Below are 26226 nucleotides of genomic sequence, written 5' to 3' on the forward strand. Positions count from 1 at the left end.
CTCTGTGCATTCCCCACACTGGAAATACCTGTATATTCTCTCTGACATCTCCTACGCCACTGAACCACTGGTTTAAAGATGATGTAGCATCATCTTTCATTCATTCAATCGTATTTATTGAGCGCTTACTGGGTGCAGAGCACTGGATTAAATGCATGGAAAGTACGATTCGGCAACAGAAGGAGACAATCCTTACCCAACAGTGGACTCACAGTCTAGAAGCGGGAGACAGACAACAAAACAACACAAGTAGACAGGCATCAATACCATCAAAACAAATAGAATTATAGATCCTGAAACTAGAACATTTACTCTGAAAATCCCCTGATATTTCTCCCACTTAGATTCATTCATTCAATCATATTTATTGAGCACTTACTGTGTGCAGAGCACTGTACTAAGCTCTTGGGAAGTACAAGTCGGCAACATGTAGAGACGATCCCTACCCAACAACGGGCCCACAGTCCAGAAGGGGAAAGGGGTTCTAATTGTGGCTCCACAACTCATCTGTTGCGTGAACTTGGGCAAGTCACTTCACTTCCCTGTGCCTTAGTTACCTCATCTGTAAATTGGAGATTATGACTGTGATCCCTACATGGGATGGGGACTGTGTTCAACCTGATTATCTTGTATCTACCGCAGATGTACCTCTTCCATGTGCCTCATTTTTCAGAGTTAAACTAAAGAGTGTTTCACAACAAAAATTGAACAGGAAGTCACAAACTTTTCTGTCGTGAAAAATTGATACTTATGGTGTTCATTAAGTGTTTACAGTGTGCCAGGTATTATGCTAAGCATTGCAGTAGATAGAAGCTGTGGGGTCAGATATAATCCATATAATAATAATTATGGTATTTGTTAAGCAGTTACTACGTGTCAGGCACAGTGGGATGGAAACAAGCAAATCAGGTTGTACACAGTCCCCGTCCCACATTGGGCTCACAGTCCCAACCCTATTTTACAGATGAGGTAACTGAGGCACAGAGAAGTGAAGTGACTTGCCCAAGGTCACACAGCCGACGGGTGCCAGACCGGCATTAGAACCCATGACCTCCTGACTCCCAAGACTGTGCTCTGTCCACTGAGCCATGCTGCTTCTCATACGCCACAAGGAGCTCATTGTCTAGAGAAGAGGGAGAACAGGGATTGAATCCCCATTTCTCAGTTGGGGAAACTGAGACACGGAGAAGTTTCAGTGACTTTCCCAGGGTTATGCTGCAGGAAAGTGGCAGAGCTGGGATTAGAACCCAGGTCTTCTGACTTCTCAATTCATAATCTTTGAGCAATTTTCTTTTTTTTTTTTCCTGTGGAATGTCTCCCCGAGAAATGCCCCTTTCAGAAACTTGTGGATTTCCATTGATAACCACCAGATTCCTGCTTCTTGTGGTCTATCGTTTATACACGTCTGTGTATACTTTGCTATGGAATTTGGACTCTGGCTGGTTAAGCAGAATTGGTGTAATGAGTTAGGCACCATGCAGAGTAGATAAGGACATCATGGGAAGAGTTGAGCATCAAGGATGCCCTGTCAACAGGGGAAATCTGGAGCTTGATTTCCAAGTGATTTAACTCTTCACAAAAAGCATTATTTCTGTTTGCAGATGCATGTAACTGAAGTTTCTGTACCTTTTTTTCCTATAGTTTCTCCCTCACCTATGGAGAAAAGGGTGGAGATTGTGCATTATATGGAAAGCAAAGATTAATACATAAGGAATATTGTGCACTGGCCAGACGGTATATCTGTGAGCGCAACTTTGAGTAATTCCTTTCTCCGGGGCCCAAGCCCACATTGCCTCCCGGAGCATCCTCGGCACAGAGACTTGGTGAATATTCACAGACTCCTCATTGGTTCAGTCTTCAGACACTATTTCTAGGTGTATTTTTTTGGTCTTTTTTGATGGAAAGCCCAGAAAGCATCAGCACAACAGTTGGATGGATTGAAGAAAGCAGACTAAGGAGAACGAGAGGCAGAAGCACCAATGTCTTTATATCTTTAGGATGTTCATTATTCCATTAGCATTCCCTCTATCATAGACCAAATTTAAAATAATGTGTAAAGAAAGGAATTTCCGATTAGTGCATTATTCAACTCTTTGCTGTTTACAAGCTTTGGTGGGCAGGAAGTGCTTCTGTTATACTGCTATACTGTACTCTCTCAAGAGCTTAGTACGGTGTCCGGCACAAGATAAGTGCCCAATAAATAGGATTTTTTTTATTGATTAAAATTAAAATTGGAAAAGCAGCGTGATTCAGTTTCCTCATCTACAAAATAAGGATTAAAAAGCTTTTCTCCCCACATGGGGCAGTGACTCTTTTGACCTGATCATCTTGAATCTACTCCATTGCTTAATACAGTGCTTGACACATAATAAGAACTTATCTAATATGATACATGGCCCATGGCTCATTGTTTTACACAGGTCCCATGAGTGAGGCCAGATTTGGTAGATGCACAATGTGGAATTGCCACCCACTTCATGGAGAGTGACTACCATGGTCCTGGGCCCTCACAGCCCCACAGTGACTGCCCCCTTATGAATGCAAGAACATAAAGACCTCTAAGAGGCCTTTCCTGACTAAGCCCTCCTTTCCTCTTCTCCTACTTCCTTCTGTGTCACCCTGACTTGCTCCCTTTATTCATCTCCCATCCAGCCTCACAGCATTTATGAACATATCCCTGATTCCTTTATTTATGTTAATGTCTGCCTCCCCCTCTAGACGGTAAATTCCTTACGGGCAGGGAATTTGTCTGTTATATTGTTATATTGTACTCTCCCAAACATTCAATAAATGCAATCGACTGATTGACAAGTTCTCTGTGCCTCAGTTTCCTTCCCTGAAAAACAGGGGTACTATTCCTGTTCTCCCTCCTACTTGAACTGTGAACTCCATATGGGACAGCGACTGGATCTGAACTTAATATCTTCTATTTACCTCAGCATTTAGTTCAGTGCTCATCACATAGTAAGTGATAAGTAAATACCATGGTTATAATGACCAGTATTCCTGGCATCTGGGCTGCTGGTGAAGTCCATATAATTAAACAGTGAAACTGCAATAGATGACAATTTTCAGTAATAATAATAATAATTATGGTACTTGTTAAGTGCTTACTTCGTGCCAAGCACTATTTTAAGCACTGGGGTAGATACAAATTAATCAGGTTGAATACAGTCCCTGTCCCACAGTCTTAATCCCAAATATCCAAGTGAGGTGACTGAAGCCCAGAGAAGTTATGTGACTTGCCCAAGGTCACCCAGCAGCCGTGTGGAAGAGATTAGACCCCAATTCCTTCTGACTTCCAGGGTCTATTCCTAAGGGACACTGCTTCTCCGGTAACCCAACATTACCATACAGCAAATCTGTCAAAGTGGACCTTTGGGCTCACTAAGAAACTGCCTCCCCTGACCTGCCTTAGAGAAAGGTTGAGGCTGCAAACTTCAGCCAACTTGTTGCTGCCAACTTGTACTTCCCAAGCGCTTAGTACAGTGCTCTGCACACAGTAAGCTCTCAATAAATACAATTGATTGATTCAGGCTGAAATAGCTGAGTGAGTGGGAACACAGCTGTTTGCAAAGAGGCTGGAAGGCAGGCTCCGTGGATAGTCCCTCCTATTAGCAGCTGACTCTGCCAAGGTTTAAACTCCAGCGGAGAACTCATCCCTCAGAATAAATGAATCAGAACCTTATCTGCAGTAGAGAGGGAAACATTAAACTGTTACAATATTACACTGTTCTGCAGGGCTAGAGAATCACAGGGCAACATGGGAATTTCCTGTGTGGTTTCAACAAGAGCATTGAATAGTAAATGATTTCTCTTCCCTGGACTCACTCAGCCAATGTCTAACAGAAATAGCAGTTGGCTTCTCCGCCTCTGGATCTATCAGGCCTTTCAAGACCATCTCCAGGATGACAAGCCCACTGAGTGGATATTCAGGGAACGGAACAGGTAACACTGATTAAAGTCTCACTGTTCTTCTTGCGAGGGTGGAAAAATGGATCTGCAACTGCTCTTGGCAGAGAATACAGCAACGCAATCAAAACACCAGGACCCCATTAACAAGGGGTGGACTTGGTGAAAATTGTTTCAAAGGAATATGCTGTTGGCATTGAGCTGTAGGATTTGGGAAATGGTCGTGTTCCCTCTTTTAATTGCCGTTCAAGAGATGTTAGGCGAAAAAGTGTTCTTCATGAAGAGGGTTTAAAATGTACTGAAATTTCCTTTGTATTTTTTAGATTTTTTTGTACATTTACAAAATGGTGAAGCAATTATCACCAGTCTATTGTTATTTTCTTCAGCTCTGAGGAATTGTGCAATTCAAGACAGCAAGTGACTTTCTGTGGAGTTAAAAAGTGGTGAGGAGAACAGGCTGGGGATTTCAACCTCAATGTTACCTCCCCAGAATTTGAAATAAGTTCAAATAATAGCCTGGGGCAGGTCCTGGAGGAGGAAGGGGAGGATCCAGGGGCAATCTCAGAGGATGATGGCTCAGATTCCCCAGGTTGTCCAGTAACCGGGATCCGAGGAATGACTCTGGTGGAGCTAGCATGCCCAGTCAGTGAAGCCTGGGGAGAATCTCTGTTCAGTTCAACTGGGTTTTTGTGGGAAGGAAAAATCCCAGACTCTCCTAGATTCTATAAAATTGTTCCTTCCCCACATTTTAATAGAAATGTCAATCTTTAAGCAATCCAATTATAAAATAATTTCCATCATCCAATCAATTAATATTATTTACTGTGTGCCTGCTGTAAACTGAGCACTGCAGTAGTGCTGGAGGAAGTACGAAAGAGGTTAATGTCATAGTTCCCAATCTCATGAAGCGATGTGTCTAATGGGGAAGACATGCATATGCAAATTATTTACAGTAAATCAAAGATAAATGATAACAAAACAACTGGAATATAAAATGTCAGGAGGTACAGTGCCTTGAACATTGTAAGCACTTAACAAATGCCACAAAAAAGGAAGGCGAAGGCAATAATTAAGAGAATGAGCAAATCGAGCCCATAGTTCAATAAATAAATGCTAAGGATGGCTGCGTGAGCTTTGCTAAGGTGGATGTTGGGATGATGTGGAATGGGATTGTAGAACTGTAGGGGCAATTAATTCCAAAGCAAATGGAAGTTCGGGAGGGCTTTGAAGTTGTGCAGAGTGTGCTCTGGCAGAATTGAAGAAATTCAAACAGGGAAATTGGCATGCGAGAGGGGCTGGGGGAAACAATGGAGAATGCAGGGCACAGTAAGGAGGTGAACTTGTGAGGAAAAGAGCCAGAGTTTGAAGAATGCAGTTATATAAGAAGGGGAAAATTGGTGGACAGTGGGGAAACCCATAGACAGAGCATCAAGCTAAATGCTGAAGAAAATGGGTCAAAATGGTGCAACTCCATAGCAGGAGAGCTTCCCCTCTAGACTGTAAGGTCCTTGTGGGTAGGGAATGTGTATACCAACTCAGTTAAATCATCATCAATCATATTTATTGAGCACTTACTATGTGCAGAGCACTGTACTAAGCGCTTGGGAAGTACAAATTGGCAACATATAGAGACAGTCCCTACCCAACAGTGGGCTCACAGTCTAAAAGTTAAATTGTACTCTCCCAAGGGCTTGGTAGAATGCTCTGCACATAATGAGTGCTGTATAAATCCAATTGATTGAGATGACAAGCAGAAATCTACACAGAGCTCATCACGGCTTAATCTCATCTTAGATTCTGTCCAGGCTCTGCAGAAGGGCTTTCTCTGGGTGCTAATCCTCAGATGAAGATGATCCATATTTCCCACCTGCTGTTCAGAGATTCTTTGCCTGAGCTTGCTGTTTTCTCATACCTGATGCAGCTGGAAGCAAGCACTTAGTACAGTGCTCTGCACACAGTAAGCGCTCAATAAATATGATTGAATGAATGAATGATTGGAAGATGGGAGTCAGCAATGTCTAAAGTGGCATTTCACCTTCTTGCAACATCTGGTGATTCTCACTTCACCCTTCACAGGGGAACCACCACAAAGACAATATTTGAAGCCCAATATCCCTGGGCTTCAAGGCTGTCCATCACCTCGCCCCCTCCTACCTCACCTCCCTTCTCTCCTTCTACTGCCCAGCCCGCACCCTCCGCTCCTCCACCACTAATCTCCTCACTGTACCTCACTCTCGCCTGTCCCGCCATCGACCCCCGGCCCACGTCTTCCCCCGGGCCTGGAATGCCCTCCCTCTGCCCATCCGCCAAGCTAGCTCTCTTCCTCCCTTCAAGGCCCTGCTGAGAGCTCACCTCCTCCAGGAGGCCTTCCCAGACTGAGCCCCTTCTTTCCTCTCCCCCTTGTCCCCCTCTCCATCCCCCCGTCTTACCTCCTTCCCTTCCCCACAGCACCTGTATATATGTATATATGGTTGTACATATTTATTACTCTATTTATTTATTTATTTATTTATTTTACTTGTACATTTCTATCCTACTTATTTTATTTTGTTGGTATGTTTGGTTCTGTTCTCTGTCTCCCCCTTTAGACTGTGAGCCCACTGTTGGGTAGGGACTGTCTCTATGTGATGCCAATTTGTACTTCCCAAGCGCTTAGTACAGTGCTCTGCACATAGTAAGCGCTCAATAAATACGATTTGATTGATTGATTGATTGATTTGTTAGTGGTGTTTTTAATGTGCTTACTATGGGCTAAACATTGGACTTAGCATTGGAGTGTTCATTCATTTGTTCATTCAATCATTGTAATTGAGTGTTTACTGTGTGCAAAGCACTGTACTAAGCTCTTGAGAGAGTATAATACAATAATAGACGCATTCCCTCACAGTCTAGAGGGGGGGTCAGAACTTTCAATTAATAACAGATACATAATAATAATAATAATAATGACATTTATTAAGCACTTACTATGTGCAAAACACTGTTCTAACCTCTGGGGAGGTTACAAGGTAATCAGATTGTCCCATGGGGGGCTCACAGTCTTCATCCCCATTTTACAGATGAGGGAACTGAGGCCCAGAGAAGTGAAGTGACTTGCCCAAAGTCACACAGATGACAATTGGCAGAGTCAGGATTTGAACCCAGGACCTCTGACTCCAAAGCCCGCGCTCTTTCCACTGAGCCACACTGTTTCTCCTGGCAACTTTTCGGGTAACATTTGTCTCCCCAGTTAGAGGGTAACTTGTTGAGAGTTTCCTTGTTGAGTGGGAATATGTTACTTCATTGTTCTTTAGTTCCCATGTGTCTAATACAGTGTGCTGCATGAAATGGATCGCAAAAAAATGCTACTACTATATTATTTCTTCTACTCATGGATACAAAGTAGAAATTTTCAGGAGACTATCTCTCAAAGGTGCTCACACTCACATATGCAATCTCAGAGTCAGGAGCAGCATATTCCACTGAGCCACGCTGCTTCTCATAAGTGCCGTGGGGCTGGGAGGTGGGATGAATAAAGGGAGAAAGTCAGGGTGGGGTGGAAAGGAGTGAGAGAAGAGGAGAGGACGGCTTAGGGAAGGCCTCTTGGAGGAGACGTGCCTACAATAAAACTTTGAAGGAGGGGAGAGAAATTATCTATTTGATATGAGGAGGGAGGGCATTGCAAGCCAGAGGCAGGATGTGGGCAAGAGATCTGCTGTGAGATGACATCGAGGTACGGTGAGAAGGTTACCATTGGAGGAAAGGAGTGTTTGAACTGGGTTGAAATCGGAGAATAGCATGGTGAGGTAGGAGGGGACAAGGTGATTTGAGTGCTTTAAAGCTGGTAGTAAAGAGTTTCTGTTTGATATGGAGGTGGTTGGACCACCAATGGAGTTTCTAGAGGAATGGGGAAGCATGGTTTGAATGTTTTCATAGAAAAATGATCTGGGCATTCAATCATTCATTTAGTCGTATTTATTAAATGCTTACTGTGTGCAGAGCATTGTACTACGTGCTTGGGAGAGTACAATATGACAATAAACAGACACATTTCCCAACCTCAACAAGCAGCAGAGTGAAGTACGGACTGAAGTGAGTAGATACAAGATAACCAGATCTGACACAGGCCCTGTCCCACATGAGGCTTATTCTCTAAGGTTGTGGGAGAACAGGTATTTAATCCCCATTTTACAGATGAGGAAACACAAAACAATTGTAGGCTTAGAAAATGTAGATGATTTGCCCCATGCCAAAGGCCACAAAGAGGACAAGTGGCACTGCCAGGATTAGAACTCAGGTGTCCAGATTTACAGTCCTCTACTCTTTCCACTAGACCATACTGCCCCGTGTCAACACTTCACTCAGCCTGGATCATTCTTTGTTTTTCTCCTTTTCAGACTTACCCTTTCCCCCCTGGCGGATCTTCGCGGTGACTCTGGCGCTGCTCTTCATGGTGCTACTTGTGTCCATCCAGCTACTGCAAGCAAAATGTAAGTGTTGAAGAAGAACCATTAATAATCCTGGGGCTGTTGATCGTTTCACCACTGGCTGAGGATTAATGAGGACAGTCAACAAAACGTTTAAAAACACAAGTCACCACTTCTGTCCTTCCTATTGGGAATCCAGATGATCATTTTAAAGACTAGGGATGTCAGGAAAAAGGGAAACCATGTAGCAATAGAGGGGCAGAGATCAAGATAGTACTTCCCAAGCGCTTAGTACAGTGCTCTGCACATAGTAAGTGCTCAATAAATACGATTGAATGAATGAATGAATGAATATGTTCTGTTGTTGTTGTTGTTTTAAATTTCCCCTGCATATCTGTACCTCTGGTTCAGCCTTTGTCTTTCAATTTCCACTTTATTTTTCTATCTCCCTCTTTTGGATTGTCTCCCTCTTCATTTTTCTCCTCAATTTTATGTGTGTGAGTTTATTCTCTAAAGCCCTGGTAGAGGATGCACCAAGAGGCTTGGATGTAGGTGTTAAAACGTGCTTCTAGTCCTCTGGGACATTTTTCCATCTCAACTGACCTTGTGCATTACCCAAAGTCCTAGGGACCATCACTGTTTGACATAGAACTGTGTCCTAGAGATGTGGTGGCAGTTGCCATCACTTCAAAGATGCTGCTCCTGACTCTGAGATTGTATATGTGAGTGTGAGCACCTTTAAGAGATAGTCTCTTGAAAATTTCTACTTTGTATCCATGAGTAGAAGTAGAAGAAATAATATAGTAGTAGCATTTTTTTGCGATCCATTTCATGCAGCACACTGTATTAGACACATGGGAACTAAAGAACAATGAAGTAACGTATTCCCACTCAACAAGGAAACTCTCAACAAGTTACCCTCTAATTGGGGAGACAAACGTTACTCGAAATCAGTCAAAAATAATGAATAATGCAGGTATGTATAAAAGAAAATCATTCAGAAAACATTTTAGTGTCTTGTCATTAGACTGGGGACAATCAGCTTGGCATTTCGTTCAGAAGGAACACTTCAAGCAAAACAACGTAGTGTGTCGTATCTCACCAGAGAAGCTGTACACATAATTAAGATTCAAGTATTGAGAAACAGAATGGAATCCCATATCCTAGGCAGCCCGGTGACCAATGATGCAACAGCAGGCAAGAAATTATACAATCAAATTAAGAAGGCCGGCACATATTAGAGAAAAACAACCTCCTAACACTGAAGCTCTGCTCACTTCAACGCTACTATGCTGGGTTGGACATATAAGGAGAATGGATGACAGACGGATGCCCAAACAACTGCTGTGTTGAGAGCTGGAATTGGGATACTGAAAGCAAGGAGAACAGAGAAATCATTTTAAGTGTACAGTAAGACAAAACCACAGATTACGCTTCATCTCATCTGGACACTGGGAGAAAATTGTCATGGATAGACCAGCATTGTTCATTACGCCACAGAAAAGAGCAACATTTTCCAGCAGAAGCTTTGTAAATGTCACAAGAAAAGCAAATAACAGTGAAAACAGCATGAGGAACACAATCGACCAATATGTCAGCACAACAAAGGACAGCATTTGTATGGGATCACTGGGGTAGGACTGTGGGTTTTCTATTGACTTTGTCATCCCCACATGCAAAGATAGGTATATTTTTCATCAGCAAACTCTTCTTTGAACACTAAGTATAAATATACATATATGCATATTTATATATGTGAATATACACACACATCTGAACCTTTTTTCTCTTTTTTCTGATAATTACGTAACATGTGCATTTTTAAAAATGGATAAAGAGCATCTACTGAGGGAAACAGATGAGAAATAGAAAGTGAAATAATTTACGGAAACAAGAGACAAAAGAGAAATGTTGAGAAGTGGATAAAGGAAAATTAAAAAAAATTTTTCTTTGAAAAGAACAGCTTTTAGGGCCACTGAAGTTTCATAACACTACATAATAGTTGTTTGGTTTATAATTTTTTATGGTTCTACATATCATTATAAATCTCGTTGGAATGACCAGTGATTTAATGCCTTCCATGGCTAGTTACACTCCATAAGAGCCTAAATAGGTAGAGTTGGAGAAAGGCTCACTGTCAGGATTCTCACCTAGTATCAAAATTTTCCATAAACACCTGCCTCTGCTGATCCTCACTTTCATTCATTCATTCAATCATATTGATTGAGCGCTTACTGTGTGCAGAGCACTGTACTAAGCGCACTTCTTAGTGATGCTGAGAAAAGGAGCTTCTCTAAACACTTGGGAGCAGACAGGTAAGCACAAACACGGTGCAGCCCGGCAGCCATCCTGGAGGAGCTCAGACTCAGGGATGGAACTGGTTTTGTCTAATACAATACAGGAAAGGGCCCAGGCTCTGAACCCAGTCCACCTCTCTCCCTGTAAGATCCTTCCTGCTCATGGCTTTCATACAGCTGGTTTGATTTATAATGAAGTCCCTGCACTGTATGTGCTGTGAGCAGCCTATTGTCATGGGAACAGCTAACTTTTCCCCCATCCCCATTTTCACATCCCTGAATGGGTCTGGTATCCAAAGAGGAACCGAGAACCTTGTCTGTGAATGACGTGAGCTGCCTTTAGCAGGGATAAATTTTGAGCAGCCTTGATCCACTTGTCCGCACTGCTCTGGGCATGATCTGTTCCATCCTACTGTTGGAGAAAAGGAGTGGAGACAAAACCAGAGCCAGGCTGGGTCCCAACATTTAGGAGTGTGTTGAAATGAGTTGCAGTCAATCAACCAATGTGTTCTCTTTGTTGATGCTAATTTTGTGAAGATCACAGTGCTAAGCACTTTGGAAAGAACCAAGATGCAAATAATCTTTGCCCGCATGTGGAGCCATGCAGACAAGGATTATTCACAAATAACTGTTTACAAATTATTCACAAATAAATCACCAGAAACAGCAGAGCCTAATTTTTTTAAGGTATTTATTTGTTAAGCACTTACTATAGCTCAGGCACAGCTCTAAGCTCTGGGTACATAAAAGGTAATTGAGTTGTACACAATCTCTGTCCCACACAGGGCTCACCATCTTTATTCCCATTTTGCAGATGAGGTAACTGAGGCCCAGAGCAGTTGAGCTCTGGAGAAGCAGCATGGCTCAGTGGAAAGAGCACGGGCTTTGGAGTCCGAGGTCATGGGTTCAAATCCCAGCTCCACCAACTCATAAATCTCCCTCCCCTCCTCAAAAATCTCACTCCCCTCCTCAAAAATCTCCGGTGGCTACCAATCAATCGGCGCATCAGGCAGAAACTCCTCACCCTCGGCTTCAAGGCTTGTCCAGCCCAGCCCGCAGCCTCTACTCCTCTGCCGCTAATCTCCTCACCGTGCCTCGTTCTCGCCTGTCCCTCCATCGACCCCTGGCCCACGTCATCCCCCGGGCCTGGAATGCCCTCCCTCTGCCCATCCATCAAGCTAGCTCTCTTCCTCCCTTCAAGGCCCTACTGAGAGCTCACCTCCTCCAGGAGGCCTTCCCAGACTGAGCCCCTTCCTTCCTCTCCCCCTCGTCCCCCTCTCCATCCCCCCATCTTACCTCCTTCCCTTCCCCACAGCACCTGTATATATGTATATATGTTTGTACATATTTATTACTCTATTTATTTTACTTGTACATATCTATTCTATTTAATTTATTTTGTTAGTATGTTTGGTTTTGTTCTCTGTCTCCCCCTTTTAGACTGTGAGCCCACTGTGGGGTAGGGACTGTCTCTATATGTTGCCAACTTGTACTTCCCAAGTTCTTAGTACAGTGCTCTGCACACAGTAAGTGCTCAATAAATACGACTGATTGATTGATTGATAACTGTCAGCGATGTGATTTTGGGCAAGTCACTTAACTTCTCTGTGCCTCAGTTTCCTCATCTGTAAAATGGGGATTAAAACTGTGAGCCCCCCATGGGACAACCTGATCACCGTGTAACCTCCCCAGTGCTTAGAACAGTACTTTGCACATAGTAAGTGCTTAACAAATACCATTATTATTATTATTAAGCAGCTTGCCTAAGATCACACAGCAGACAAGTGGAAGAGTGAGATTAGGACCCGGGTCCTTCTGATTCCCAGGCCTGGCTCTAGCCACTAGACCACACTGCTTTTCACACTAATGTAAAGAACATGAGCCTGGGAATCAGAGGAATTGGGGTCTAATCGCAGATCTGCCATTCACTTCTGGGCGACCTTGGACGAGTCACCTAACTTCTCTGTTTCTTCATTTGTGAAATGGTGATTTCTGAGATCCCTCATAGTGACTGCTGACACAGATCTAATTCACTAAGGGTTTGATTACACAGTTTATGTACATTAACTTCATAGAGCTCTAAAATCGTACCCCTGAGACCACTGACAGACTCAACATTAAACGTTTCCTAATCTTTCATCCTTCTCACTAACTAGGCATGGTCTTCGAGAACTGTTTGATGAAATATGTGTCACTAATTATCACTTAACCATTGGCCACTGGCATCTGTTAGTGAACTTTTCATCTATAGTTCCAGGTGGAACTTGAAAGAAGGGCATAAAACTTTATCTTCCACTCCCAGATCCCATGAATAGAAAATAAATGACTCATAGATACTATATCGCTAAAAATATGTCTCTTCATTTAACAATCCTTCAATTCTTTACTAGCTAAAGGAAAACTTACATCAATAAAAACCGTTTCTGTGTTTTCCCTGCATCTGATGTACTGCAAAGATCACTTCTATTTAATTACTCTGTTCTCTGAAGTCTCTATTTGAGCCCCCCAAATATGTTTTCAATGACATTTTTCAATAGCCCATTCAGTAAGACTCTGATTAGGATGTAGTAAGTCTCTTTGTATAGTAAGATCCATCTCTGAGGGATAATTTTATGATAATACTGTTTAGGATAATACTGAAATGCTGCTGCCACATTTCCAGGGTTTCCTCCCTCTTTGCCTCTCATGAATCTGTAGCCATCCTCACTCTCCAGAGTTGCTTAGACTGTTGACAGGGCTATATAAATTACTTAAGGACTTGCAGAAATCCTTCACTTGACGGTGGTCTGTATTGCATTGGGTCACTCCCACTTGAGTGTCCCCAAATCAGCCATTCTAAATTGTCTAAATCTGCGGGTGTTTAGCTTCCTTTGTCTGAATCATGAAGTACTACAAACTGGATATGTTAATTGAATTCCTGCAAACAGGCTTCTTATCTCAGAGTAATTATCCTTGATGCAATCTTGGTGATATCCTGATCAATTCCAATGTCCAAGCCTGCTGCCTAGGAGCCTGGTTCACAGAAAAATGTCCATCCACTATTGTCGTGGTGGGTTGGGGTAAGAGCACCTTCCTCTGAAAGGCCTAATGCAAATTCATGTTGCATCAGACTGTACTGTTGTTATGGAAAATTTACTTTAGGTTCAGAGATAACACTACCGAAGCAGAGATTTTTATCACCATGTGTGGGTGTGGCTGATAAAACCAAGGAGAAGCTAACAAAGCCTTCCACATTGGTTGCCTGTAAAGACAGACCCTTGTGGACCTGTTGAATTTATTGCCCATGGAAAGTGGTCCTACCGTAACTTTTTTCAACATTTCACAGCAGCCAGAAGGGAAAAGCCTAGGGAGCCAGAATCATTGATCCAGTCTAACTGTGTCCTGGAAATTGGCTTTGTTCTTCCCCATAGAAGATTCCTCAGGCACCTGGGCTCTCAGAAGTGGGGACTCAAGCTTTTAAGGAAATCTTTGCTCTCATATTAGAGAAGCAGTGTGGCTCAGTGGAAAAGAGCATGGGCTTTGGGGTCAGAGGTCATGGGTTCAAATCCTGGCTCTGTCAATTGTCAGCTGTGTGACTTTGGACAAGTCACTTAATAATAATACTAATGGCATTTATTAAGCACTTACTATGTGCAAAACACTGTTCTAAGCACTGGGAAGGTTACAAGGTGATCAGGTTGTCCCTCGGGGGGGGCTCACAGTCTTAATCCCCATTTTATGGATGAGGGAACTGAGGCACAGAGAAGTTAAGTGACTTGCCCAAAGTCACACAGCTGACAATGGGTGAAGCTGGGGTTTGAAACCATGACCTCCGACCCCAAAGCCCGGGCTCTTTCCACTGAGCCATGCTGCTTCTCAATTTAACTTCTCTGTGCCTCAGTTACCTCATCTACAAAGTGGGGATTAAGACCGTGAGCCCCCCGTGGGACAACCTGATTACCTTATAACCTTGTAACCTCCCCAGCACTTAGACCAGTGTGTTGCACATAGTAAGCGCTTAATAAATGCCATCATTATTATTATAAGGCCAGAGAGATGAAGCTTCCCTTCCCTGGTGGTCCCCGTGGGTGTGGTAAACTACAAACCAGCAGCAGTGATGAGAGAGCTTCCTGTGCAGTGGTAGCTGGACCGTCGTACAGTGAACGACGACTGCCCCGCTCTCGGCTCCCTGTTCAGTTGGGCTGAGCAGCAGAAAGTCTCTGGGGTCATCGCTCTGGATTTCTTTCTCTTGGGGGAATCAGTGTCATGGATGGCTGAGACCTTCTGATGCTCACTGAATTCCTGGATCACCACTCCCACTGATCCCCTCCAGCCACAAGCTCGGGTCCCTGGACCAATTGTCCCCAGAAAATCTCCGCCAAACAGGTATTTATCTGCTTTCTCTCCCCTCTCCAGACTGACCTAGAGTAAGTGCCACCCTGAGAGACGATGCATGTTTGTGTTTCTCAAAGAATTTCTAGTTATTCTGTCAGAAAAGTTTCATACAAATGCAGAAATAGGGGCTGCATATTATGAAATTCTTTATTTCTAATGTTTGCAGGAACTCCAGGTAGCCTGTTCAGCAGAATCCTCTGTCTTTCTATCTTTAATTTAGAGTCTATTCACTCATCACCCAATCAATGAGAACAGATTATGGGAAAGGTTGACACTAAGGAAAGCCTTAGCTCTCTCAGGTCATGAATTGACATTTTAACATCAGACTTAAGGAAAGGGGAAGAGCATAAAAACAAACCAGAAGAGGACAGTGAATTAAACAGCTGTTTTTTAAAAGTTCAAATGTCTGTGAATAGATCAACAAGAATCTTGAAACATACACCATACAAAGGTTACTGTAGGTTACCTATTACAGTGGCTAGACAGTCTTAAACCTAATTTACCCAGCTGTTGAGAGATGTGAATGATCTCAAGTAGAGAAGCAGCGTGGCTCAGTGGAAAAGAGCCCGGGCTTTGGAGTCAGAGGTCATGGGTTCAAATCCCGGCTCCGCCAATTGAGCTGTTGAGAGATGAGATTAAACATTCCAGATTGTGAAGGTTTTTTTTCCCATTTTCCTGGCATTGGACAGAACTTGACGGCATTTCTGGGTCCAGGACTAGATTCTCCAGGATTAGAATCAGGGGAGAGGGATAAGGAGAGGTGAAGGTTTAGAGAAGGATCTCAGGTCAGAAGAACTAGAATTATTCGGCCACTAGAAAAGAAGGATGAAGGGTAAATTGATATGATCTTTAGGTTTGTGATACTTTGTCAAGTGCAGAAAATGATCAGCTATTCTCCATCTCTACTGGGGCAGAACAAGAAGACGTGAATTTGTTGAAAAATGATCGATGTCAGTTGTACTTGAGGAAGAATAAATGGACAGAGATAGATGATAATATCTGAAAAGGGTATCAGAGAGAGATATTTCCGTGGGTTTGTCGAGAATGAAATGTTGGTCTGACCCAGTGATGACATTTCTATAGTTCTTATTCTCTTGTGATAACTTTCTGCTCTGTATGTCAAGGTTTAAGAACAGTGCTTTGCACATAGTAAACGCTTAATAAATACCATCATTATTATTATTGTTAGCTCCAGCCTCAGTGTGTATGGATGGAGCAGATGATCATGTGGGGTGTTTTCCAGCTCTAAGATTGTCATGATCCTCAAATCCTAGAAGAAGTGTGGCACAGTGGAAAGAGCACGGGCTTTGGAGTCAGAGGTCATGGGTTCAAATCCCGGTTCCACCAATTGTCAGCTGTGAGACTTTGGGCAAGTCATTTAACTTCTCTGTGCCTCAGTTACCTCATCTGTAAAATGGGGCTTAAGACTGTGAGCCCCCCGTGGGACAATCCAATCACCTTGTAACCTCCCCAGTTCTTAGAACAGTGCCTTGCACATAGAAAACACTTAATAAATGCCATTTAAAAAATCCTCTTCGAAGTTAAAAAAAAAAGGCCTGAATGTCAAGTTGATGAGGGTCCTGATGGGATGGCTGGTTGTTCATTCATTCAGTCATTCATTCAATCACATTTATTGAGCACTTAATATGTGCAGAACACAGAACATAGCACTTGGAAGAATACAATACAACAATAAATAGACACATTTCTTGCACACAGTGAGGGGGAGACAGACGTGAATATAAATAAATAAGTTACAGGTATAAGTGCCATGAGGCTGGGAACAGGAATGAATGAAGGGAGCAAGTCAGGGTGAAGCCGAAGGGAGTGGGAAAAGAGGAAAGGGGAGCGTAGTCAAGGAAGGCCTCTTGGAGAAGATGGGCCTTCAATAAGGCTTTGAAGTGGGAGAGAGGAATTGTCTGTCAGATTTGAGGAGGGATGATTCCAGGTCAGAAGGAAGATGTGGGCGAGGGGTCAGCAGTGAGATAGATGACACTGAGGTACAGTGAGAAGGTTGGCAATTAGAGGAGGGAAGTGTGCGAGCTGGGTTGTAGTAACAGAGTAGTGAGGTGAGGTTAGAGTGAGTGAGGTGATTGAGTGCTTTAAAGCTGATGTGTATAGTTTTTTGTTCATGGAGGTGAATGGGAAACTATTGGGGTTTCTTGATGAGTGGGGAAACATGGCTGAAATCCTTTTGTAGAAAAATGATCCGGGCAGCAGAGTGAGGTACGACTGGAATGGGGAGAGAAAGGAGGCTGAGCGGTCAGCAAGGTGGGGTGGGATAAGCGATTGGATTCCTGTGGTGGAAGTTTTAATGGAGAAGAATGTGCAGATTTTAGTGATGTTGTGAAGATGGAATTGACAGAATTTAATGATGGACTGAATATATGGGTTAAATGAAAGAGAGGAGGCAAGGATAACCTCAAGATTACAGGCTTATGAGATTGGAAAAGTTGGTGGTGCTGTCTACAGCGATGGGAAAGTTTGGGGGAGGACAAGGTTTGGGTGGGAAGATAAGTTCAGTTTTACACATATTAAGTTGGAGGTTTTGGGAGGACATCCAAGAGATGTGTTCAAGGTAAGAGGAAATGTGAGACTGCAGAGAGGGAGAGATATCAAGGCTAGACATGTGGATTTGGGTATCACCTGCACAGAAGTGGTAACTGAAGCCATGTGAGGATTGAGTTCTCCAGAGGAGTGGGTGTTGAAGGAGAATAGTTTGAGGTGACGGAAGGACATCCAAGTAGAGATGTCTGCAAGGAATTGTGAGACTAGACTGTGAGCTCGTTGTGGACAGGGATTTTCTCTCTTTATTACTGTACTTTATTTTCCCAAGCACTTCGTACAGTGCTCTGCACACAGTAAGCTCTCAATAAATGCGACTGAATGAATGAATGAGACTAAGGAGAAGGAGAGAGATTAGGGCTGGAGAGGCCAATTTGGGTATCATCCACATAGAGGTGGTGATTGAAGCCATGGGAGCAAATGAGTTCTTCAAGGGATTGAGTGAAGATGGGGAATAGAGGGAAACCCAGATTGGAGCCTTGAAGGACCCCCACAATTAGGGGATAGGAGGCAGAGGAGGAATCCAACAAAGAGGCTGAGAATGAGTGGCCAGCGAGATAGGACAAGAACCAGGAGAGGACAGAATCATTGAAGATGAGGTTGGCTAATGTTTCAGAGCCCACAGGCTGATTTTAGAAATGGGAGAGGGGAATGAGGGGAAATAGGAACAGGAAGTAAGAAAACCTCATTAGGAAACTGCATGTACCCGAATGCCAAACTGTATTTACAGGGGCTGTGGAGATTCATTCATTCATTCAATCATATTTATTGAGCGCTTACTGTGTGCAGAGCACTGTACTAAGCTCTTGGGAAGTACAAGTCGGCAACATATAGAGATGGTCCCTACCCAACAACGGGCTCACAGTCTAGAAGGGGGAGACAGACAACGAAACAAAACATGTAGACAGGTGGCAAAGTCGTCAGAGATGAAGTCCCCTGTCTATCTCCCTCCTGTCTCTGTTTCTATACCCTGGCTCTGCTTTCTCATTCCCAACTGCTTGGAGGAGAGCTGCTTTAGTTGCCCTATGGGCTAAAAAGTGTTTTTTTTTCCAAATAAATGGCATTGTAAAGTGGTAAGGATTGGAAGGTTTAGACTGGGATTCCTGTAATTGAGATCATTGTATGATTATTCCACTGTTTCTTTTTTATGGTATTTGTTAAATGCTTACCATGTCCCAGGCACTGAACTGGGGTAGGTACAATCTAATCAGTTTGGACACAGTTCATGTTTCACATGGGGCCCAGAGTCTTTTCCCCATTTCACAGAAGACGTTACTGAGACACAGAGAAGTTAGGTGACTTGCCCAAGACAATGTAGCAGACAAGTGGCAGATCTGGGATTAGAACCTAAGTTATTCTGACTCCCAGGCATGTCGCTTCTCAACTTTTTCTCATGTGTCTATGGATATTGATTTTCCTATGAAATGCTTTAATAGTGAGACACATTTTGAGGTTCAAACATTTGTGGATAGAAATCTGGTCAGTCATCGGTGAGGTTTTGGGGTGCCCCTGGGCTGATCTAGCCTGATAAAGGTATCAAACAACAACAGATATAGTACTAATGACAAATCCAAACAATCCCATGTGGAAATTTCAGAGACATATCAAGAGGAAAAATGATAAAAATTGTTTCTTCTCTTTGGAATCTCTTAAAGCCTCCTTTTCTTCCATGCAGCTTATTCCTCATCTATTTCAATGTCTGTCTCCCCCTATAGACTGCAGAATCCTAGGGGGAAGGGATTGCATCTCACAATTCCCTTGTACTGTACTACACATAGAGTCTAGCGCAGTACTCTGCATATAGTAAGTGCTCAGTAAATTCCATTCATTTATTGACTAGTTATTGCTCATGGCTGGTAGACTAGTTGGGTAAATACTGTGGGGAATCATAAAATAATTTCAAAAGCCCTCTGACTGCCCTGTGATCTGACTCACCCTCCTCCTCTGTGAAGCACCTGAATCCTAGAAAAGGATTCTTACATGTCCATTAGGGATCAGGAAGACTGTACCAGATCCTGAAATTTTGCTCCTGGCTCTGGCTCATTTTTCACCTCATCATCTCTCCACGTGCAAAGGCCTCTGCAGTCTCTCTCTCATTCATCTCCCCACTACAGAGATGAGTGAACAACAAGTCTTCTACACAGAGTTGAAAAAAAAACCCTTATCTCAGCCCCATCCCAAAAGACCAGAGAACAGCAAGAACAAAGATTCAGGAAAGGAGAAGGAATTGAACTACATTGAGTTGAAACTGCGTGGCTCTTCTCAACAGGAGAGCAAACGAGAGAGACTCAAGGACAAAGGTACGGTGTGCTAAATGCGGCTGACTCAGCAGAGTTGAACGTTTTCCTGGCCGTAGTGCCAGTAGAGGCTGGAATGGGTTTTGTGGAGACTCGGTTCAATGCTTGACTCCTCCCTTTACGTTCCTCAGTCTTGGACATTCCTGTGGAGTTCCATTTCCCTGGGAACATCACATTATCTCAATAATTCCCAGGCAGGCGCTCCCAGACTCCAGACTCAAGGGCTCTTTGTGGCTCTTTAAGCTACATTCTGGTCATTACTGATTTTGTCCTTTGGGTTCAGATGGCCCTGGTATCACTGATGTTACCAGAGCCCCTGAGTACAGTGCTCTCAATTCAGTAAGCACCCAATAAACACAACTGAATTAATGAATGAGCCCACCTCTCTCCTAGACACCAGAAGAACTCTACTCAATAATGAGGAGGAGCTAGGACCACACCTGTTGTCTCCAAGTACACTTTCTCCTAAACTTCCTGTCCCGTTCACCTCCCCTCTACAGAGCTGAGTGAGCAGCAGGTAACCTACTCAGAGCTGAATAAGGAAAGAATTGATCTGGCATGGCAGGGCCAAAAATCACAGGGTACGAAGGGCAGAAGATCAGCGAGCGAGCAACCAGTGACCTACGCGGAGCTGAAACGGCATAATCAACCTCAGCAGTGCAGCCCATCTGAGAATGCCCAGAGTAAAGGTATCACAGGCCTCCTGCCCCAGGCTCAGTTGAATTTGTGTTTTTGAAGAATCCTCTTGGGGAAATCTATTAAGTGCAATTTCCCCAGATAATAACAATTTTGCTCTTATGTGGATATTCCCAGTGAAGGCGCTGCTTCCCAAAGTGGATTTTTATCATTTTTCCTCTTGATGTGTCTCTGGAATTTCCACATGGGTTTGTTTGGATTTGTCATTAGCACTATATCTGTTGTTGTTTGTTACCTTTATCAGGCTAGATCAGCCCAGGGGCTCCCCAAAACCACACCGATGACAGACCAGGCTGGTGTCCCATCCCCTTTCTAGTTGGTAAGGAGCCGCCCTCACCTGAAGAAAACCATAGGTTGAAGCTTGAATGAAGCTCATGAGGATGTGGCTCCTGGGAGGAGGTAGAGACCAGCCACGGCAGCTGCCCTGTTTTGACCCACCCCTCTCTCCACACAAAAGTGGCACCAAGCAGAGTCAGGGAGGGGAGAACCTGAGGAGCTCTGCATCCCCGAGTAGGCCATGGAGGGAAGGAAACGATGCTTCACTCTCCCACAAACAGCAGACTCACAGAGACCATCTGCCAATCCATTTTCACCCCCTTACCATCTTCTTCCCCTGTCCTGACACGAGGAAATAGTGTTCGTTCAAGTTGCGGATTCCCAGCGACAACCTTAAATAAGGCTAAGATATTTTTCAAACAGGATCACATGGTGGGTTTCCTTCCTTCATCTAAGAAATCAAGAAACCTCAAACCATAAAACAGCCAGCACTCACTGCACATCACTATCATCATTATAATTTGGCAACTACACGTACAGCTCTCCCACAATCCCACACATCCCTTCACTTTCCTCAGGATTTACCTTCAGCCTCACAGCATCACTGTGCAGTTATATTCCACTTCCAGGCTCTTTAGACCCTTGCAGAATCTATCCCCTCAAGAGCAGGGATTGTGTTTAACAACTCTGTCACAGTCTCCCATGAGCTTAGCACAGTGTGTTCTGCATATCATACAGCATTGCTTCTGACTCTGTTTTATTTCCCTTCAGATATTTCTGTTTCTTCCCAGCAATTTTCACTCCTATGACTCTGAAATGATGACTAGGGTTTGGACCATGTTTAGAAATGACAAACGAAGGCTCATCTTCAAAAACTAATGTCAGCAAGTTGTAGGCAAACCCTGTTTCATTCATCCACCCTGTCCCGCCTCCAGATTATAAAATCCTTGAGTGCAAAGTTAATGTCTACTTTCTCTACTGTCCTCTCTTGAACATATTATGTAGTGCTTTGCACAAAAAAACTCAATAAATACCACTGATTGATTGATCTCTCCTATACCCCTGTTCTCATAAACATATGTACTTCCCAAGCGCTTAGTACAGTGCTCTGCACACAGTAAATGCTCAATAAATACGATTGAATGAATGAATATGCTTCAGACAGAGTCACAGATCAAGTTAGAAAGTTCAGTAGAGTGAACAAAATGAAGATCTGTGTCCTTCGGATTTTAATATGCTGCCTGTGATCTTTGAACCTCTCCATCCCACTCTCCGTGTCTCCCTCCCTGACTCTTTTTTTCTCTGTTATATTTCTCTCTATCATTGACTATATTTCGCTCTTCCCCTGGTACCTTTCTCTGTCTCTCTTTCTCTTTCTTGGCCTCTATGTGTCTTTGTGTGAGTCAAAATAAAGAATTGAGGTTGTTGGTTTTAAAGAAAAAAGGTAAAAGATAAGTGAGTCATTAACGGAAATTGCCTAAAAGGTGAATGGAGAAGTTATTTCCCTAAGACGCATCACAGTTCAGTGGGAGAATTAACATTTCAGGGCATTTTGGGTTTGAGCACTAAGATTTTTTTTCTGTTGAAAAGACTATCATTACTGACATTATTATCACTACCAGTAGGTTCACAAAGCACAGTCTGGAAGTTGACTTCAGTGACTCTGGGAATCTTCTACCTCACATTATTGGCCACGGCAGGTTTCTTGGCTACCCAAGGTAAATTACTTTACAAGCTGTCCTAAAATATCCTTTTAAATGACTCCTACCCAGAGAATGATCTAAATAGCGCAGTCCTGATAGTGCTTTTTATCTGATTTTTATAGTGATCCAGCGACCACGGGTTTCTACAAATGTCTTTCCAAACCCATCGCCAAACACCACCAAAGAGACAGGTAGGTGCGACCACTGAACGGTCTGAATAACCATCCCAGAGCAGCTCAGACGGAGACTGAAACTGCTTGGTCTGAGGCTACAGTGCCCCTCACATGGAACCAAAGTCTTTGTTTGCATGCGAGAAAGAGGTGGTAGAAACATTCATGACCAGTGCTCAGAAAATATCTGATTCTGTGCATGATTCTAACCCATAGGATGTGACTGTTTCCCCTGTCCAGAGGACTGGATTCAGTTCAGAAACAGCTGTTACCTCTTCTCTAAAAATAAAAAGAACTGGAGAGACAGCAAGAAGACTTGTGCAGCTCTGAATTCCAGCTTGCTGTGGACAGACAGCCGGGAAGAGGAGGTAATTCTGAGGTTTCACATGAACAGGACAGAGATTCCAAAGGGACAGCACATGGGCAGGCTCCCTGTGCTCTGGAGCTCTAGTCTTGGCTCTGCTCAGAAGCTGCTGTGCGACCTGGGGGTAATCACCTTTTCCATCTGTCATTTGGAGGGAAGAACCCCTGCAATTTCACTGCACTCTGAAGCCCTGTGAGATTAGGATTCTCCAGGTGAAGGGCAGTCTGACTCGAGAACGGGACTAAATCCAACACTCTTTTCATTGAGTCGTATTTATTGAGTGCTTACTGTGTGCAGAGCACTGTATTAAGCTCTTGGGAAGTACAAGTTGGCAACATATAGAGATGGTCCCTACCCAACAGTGGGCTCACAGTCTAGAAAGTCTTTGAAATCTGTAGGGTGACCGTTATTGAGTACTCACCCAGTATAAGACTTTCTAATCCCCAAATTATACACAGTCTGGGTCCTGTCTCCCGGCTGCATAAGATAGACATGGGGATATTTACCTCTGCCTCAATTGCAGTATGAAACTAGAGCTAGAGCCCTGGTGAAAGTCATTCAATGAATCAATCAATAGTATTTACTGAGCACTTAGTTTGTGCAGATAATTTTACTCAGCCTTTGAGTGAATACAATAGAGTTGATAAGCAGGATTGCTGACTTCAAAGTATTTACTTTTTAGAAGGGGATAGACTGAGTGAGTATCAGGGAGCCTGAAGGTTGGTGCATTAGGATCCAAGCTGTTTACAGGAGCCCTGAGACAAGATAAGTCTCACATCTCCAGCTCCTTCATGAGAACGGAGGCTGGGCTTGCTGTAATGGGACACGACAGGAGCTGGCCTTCAAGTAGAGAAAGATTCAATTTTCAAGCCAGTCTCAAGTTAATCATTAAAGTAGTAATAGCATAGTGTTACTGACACCTTAATTTGCCTAGGGAACAGGGTTGAGTGGGGATGAGAGAAGGGAGTAAAGAGAGACAATGATTGTGCCCTGGACTGAAATAGACCTGGAACAGGGTGGAATGTGGTTAGCAGGTTGGGTTTTCTTTCAGAAAAGAAGGCTGGGAACCATAGATACTGCCAAGGGATTGGTAACTCCATGCCTCTCTGAGACAGCATTGTGCCTGTTTGGTCTGTTTGTGATTCTCAATAGGATTTCATAGAACTGTTTTCCTTCTCTGTATGGATTGGGCTGACTCGTATTCGATCTGGTAGTTCCTGGAAGTGGAAGACTGGCACAGTTTTCTCCAGCCATAGGTAAGCCTCGGGCTCTCAAAGACTGTTCTGTCCCCAAGGGGATTGTCCCTGAGCTCCCTTTCAGTGCCCACACAAAAGATTCCTGGGTGCATGGAGGTCCCTGGGTTGGGGTGATGGTGGAAATGGACAGTCCGGTCCAGTCTGGCTCCTGCGACAGAAGGAACCATGTCTCTGGGTTCATCAGCACTTAGAACAGTGCTTTGCACATAGTAAGCACTCAATAAATGCCATTATTATTATTAATATTATTATCCAGCTCCATGAGCCCATTCTCTGCTCTGGTTTCCTTCCTGGAGCAAGAGCAGAGAAGCAGCATGCTTACTGTTCACCTAGGCCATGACCTAGGGATCGGGGCAGACAGAAATTTCTCAGGGCAGGTCTAAAATAACAATAATAATAATGGCATTTATTAAGCACTTACTATGTGCAAAGCACTGTTCTAAGCGCTGGGGAGGTTACCAGGTGATCAGGTTGTCTCATGGGGGGCTCACCGTCTTAATGCCCATTTTTACAGATGAGGGAACTGAGGCACAGAAAAGTGATGTGACTTGCCCGAAGTCACACAGCTGACAATTGGTGGGGCCGGGATTTGAACCCATGACCTCTGACTCCAAAGCCCGTGCTCTTTCCACTGAGCCACACTACTTTTCTAAAAGGCAGGAAAGATGTACCCAAACCCACCTGTCTCAGTACAGGTACTCCGCAATCCCGGCGCTCTAATCTCTGTCTCCCTGATTCCTGAGATTCTCAGTGGAAACTGCCTTCTAGTGTTTGGATGAGTAGACCTGTTGACATCATTAGCTGGAGTGAATTGTATTGAGCAGTCACTAATGGGGACAATGTAGCCCCAAGGTTTTCCTCTCTATTGTATGAAAGAAGGGTCATGTGTTTTGTCATTAAGGATTTTGAGATTCTCACATCCAAGAAGCTACAAAATAAATCCCTCTGCCTTATCCTTACTACAGACAATCAATCAATCGATCAAATTTGTTGAGCACTTACTGGGTGCAGAGCACTGTACTAAGTGCTTGAGAGAGTACAGAGTAACAGAGTTGATAGGCACATTCCCTGTCCACAACAAACTTACAGGACAATGGGGGATACAGATATTCAGATGAATGCATATGGATATGGACATAAGTGCTGTGGGGCTGAGCAGGTGGTTTATAAAAAGTGAAAATCAAAGTGAAATAGTGACACAGAAAGCAGTGGAGAAGAGGAAAGGAGGGCTTAGGGAAGGTCTCTTGGAGGAGATGTGCCTTCAATAAGGCTTTGAAGGTGGGGACAGTGATCATCTGTCAGATAATGAAGAGGGAGAACATTCCAGGCCAAAGGCAGGATGTGGAAGAGAGGTCTGTGGTGAAATAGATGAGATCAAGTTACGGTGAATAGGTTGGAATTACAGGAGTGAAGTACGTGGGCTCGGTTGTCGTTGGAAATCAGGGAGGTAAGGTAGAAAGGGGAAAAAGGTGACTGAGTGCTTTAAATTCCATGATAAAGAGTTTCTGTTTGATAGGGAGGCAGATGGGCAACCACTGGAGGTTCTTGAGGAGTGGAGAAACATAGACTAAATACTTCTGTAGAAAAATGATCCAGGCAGAAGAGTGAAGTATGGACTGGAGCTGGGAGAGACCAGTGGTAGCATGGAGGCAGATGCGGTAATCAAGATGGGATAGGATCAGTGCTTGGATTAATGTAGCAGCTAACACTAATCAAAAATCATTTCTATTGTCCTTCACAGGCTCATTTTCACCAGGGCAGAAACAGCGGGTAACTGTGCCTATCAAAGTGGAAATTATGTCTTTCAAAGTAACTGTGAGCGTCTCAATTTGTTCATTTGCAAAAAGAGGACTCACTAGTCTGTCTACGAAAAGCCCCAACAATGGAATTTCATGTCAATCCTATCCCAG

The 26226-nt window shown here is 43.6% G+C and overlaps 1 protein-coding gene across 1 annotated transcript in view; it reads left to right on the top strand.

Annotated features, from left to right (window-relative positions):
* LOC119939259 (natural killer cells antigen CD94-like) overlaps nucleotides 1-26226 on the top strand; it is a 72968-nt gene that overhangs the window by 20248 nt on the left and 26494 nt on the right. The window lies entirely within an intron of this gene.

The sequence above is a fragment of the Tachyglossus aculeatus genome, chromosome 17 (genome assembly GCF_015852505.1).
Source record: "Tachyglossus aculeatus isolate mTacAcu1 chromosome 17, mTacAcu1.pri, whole genome shotgun sequence".
NCBI classification, from domain to species: domain Eukaryota; kingdom Metazoa; phylum Chordata; class Mammalia; order Monotremata; family Tachyglossidae; genus Tachyglossus; species Tachyglossus aculeatus.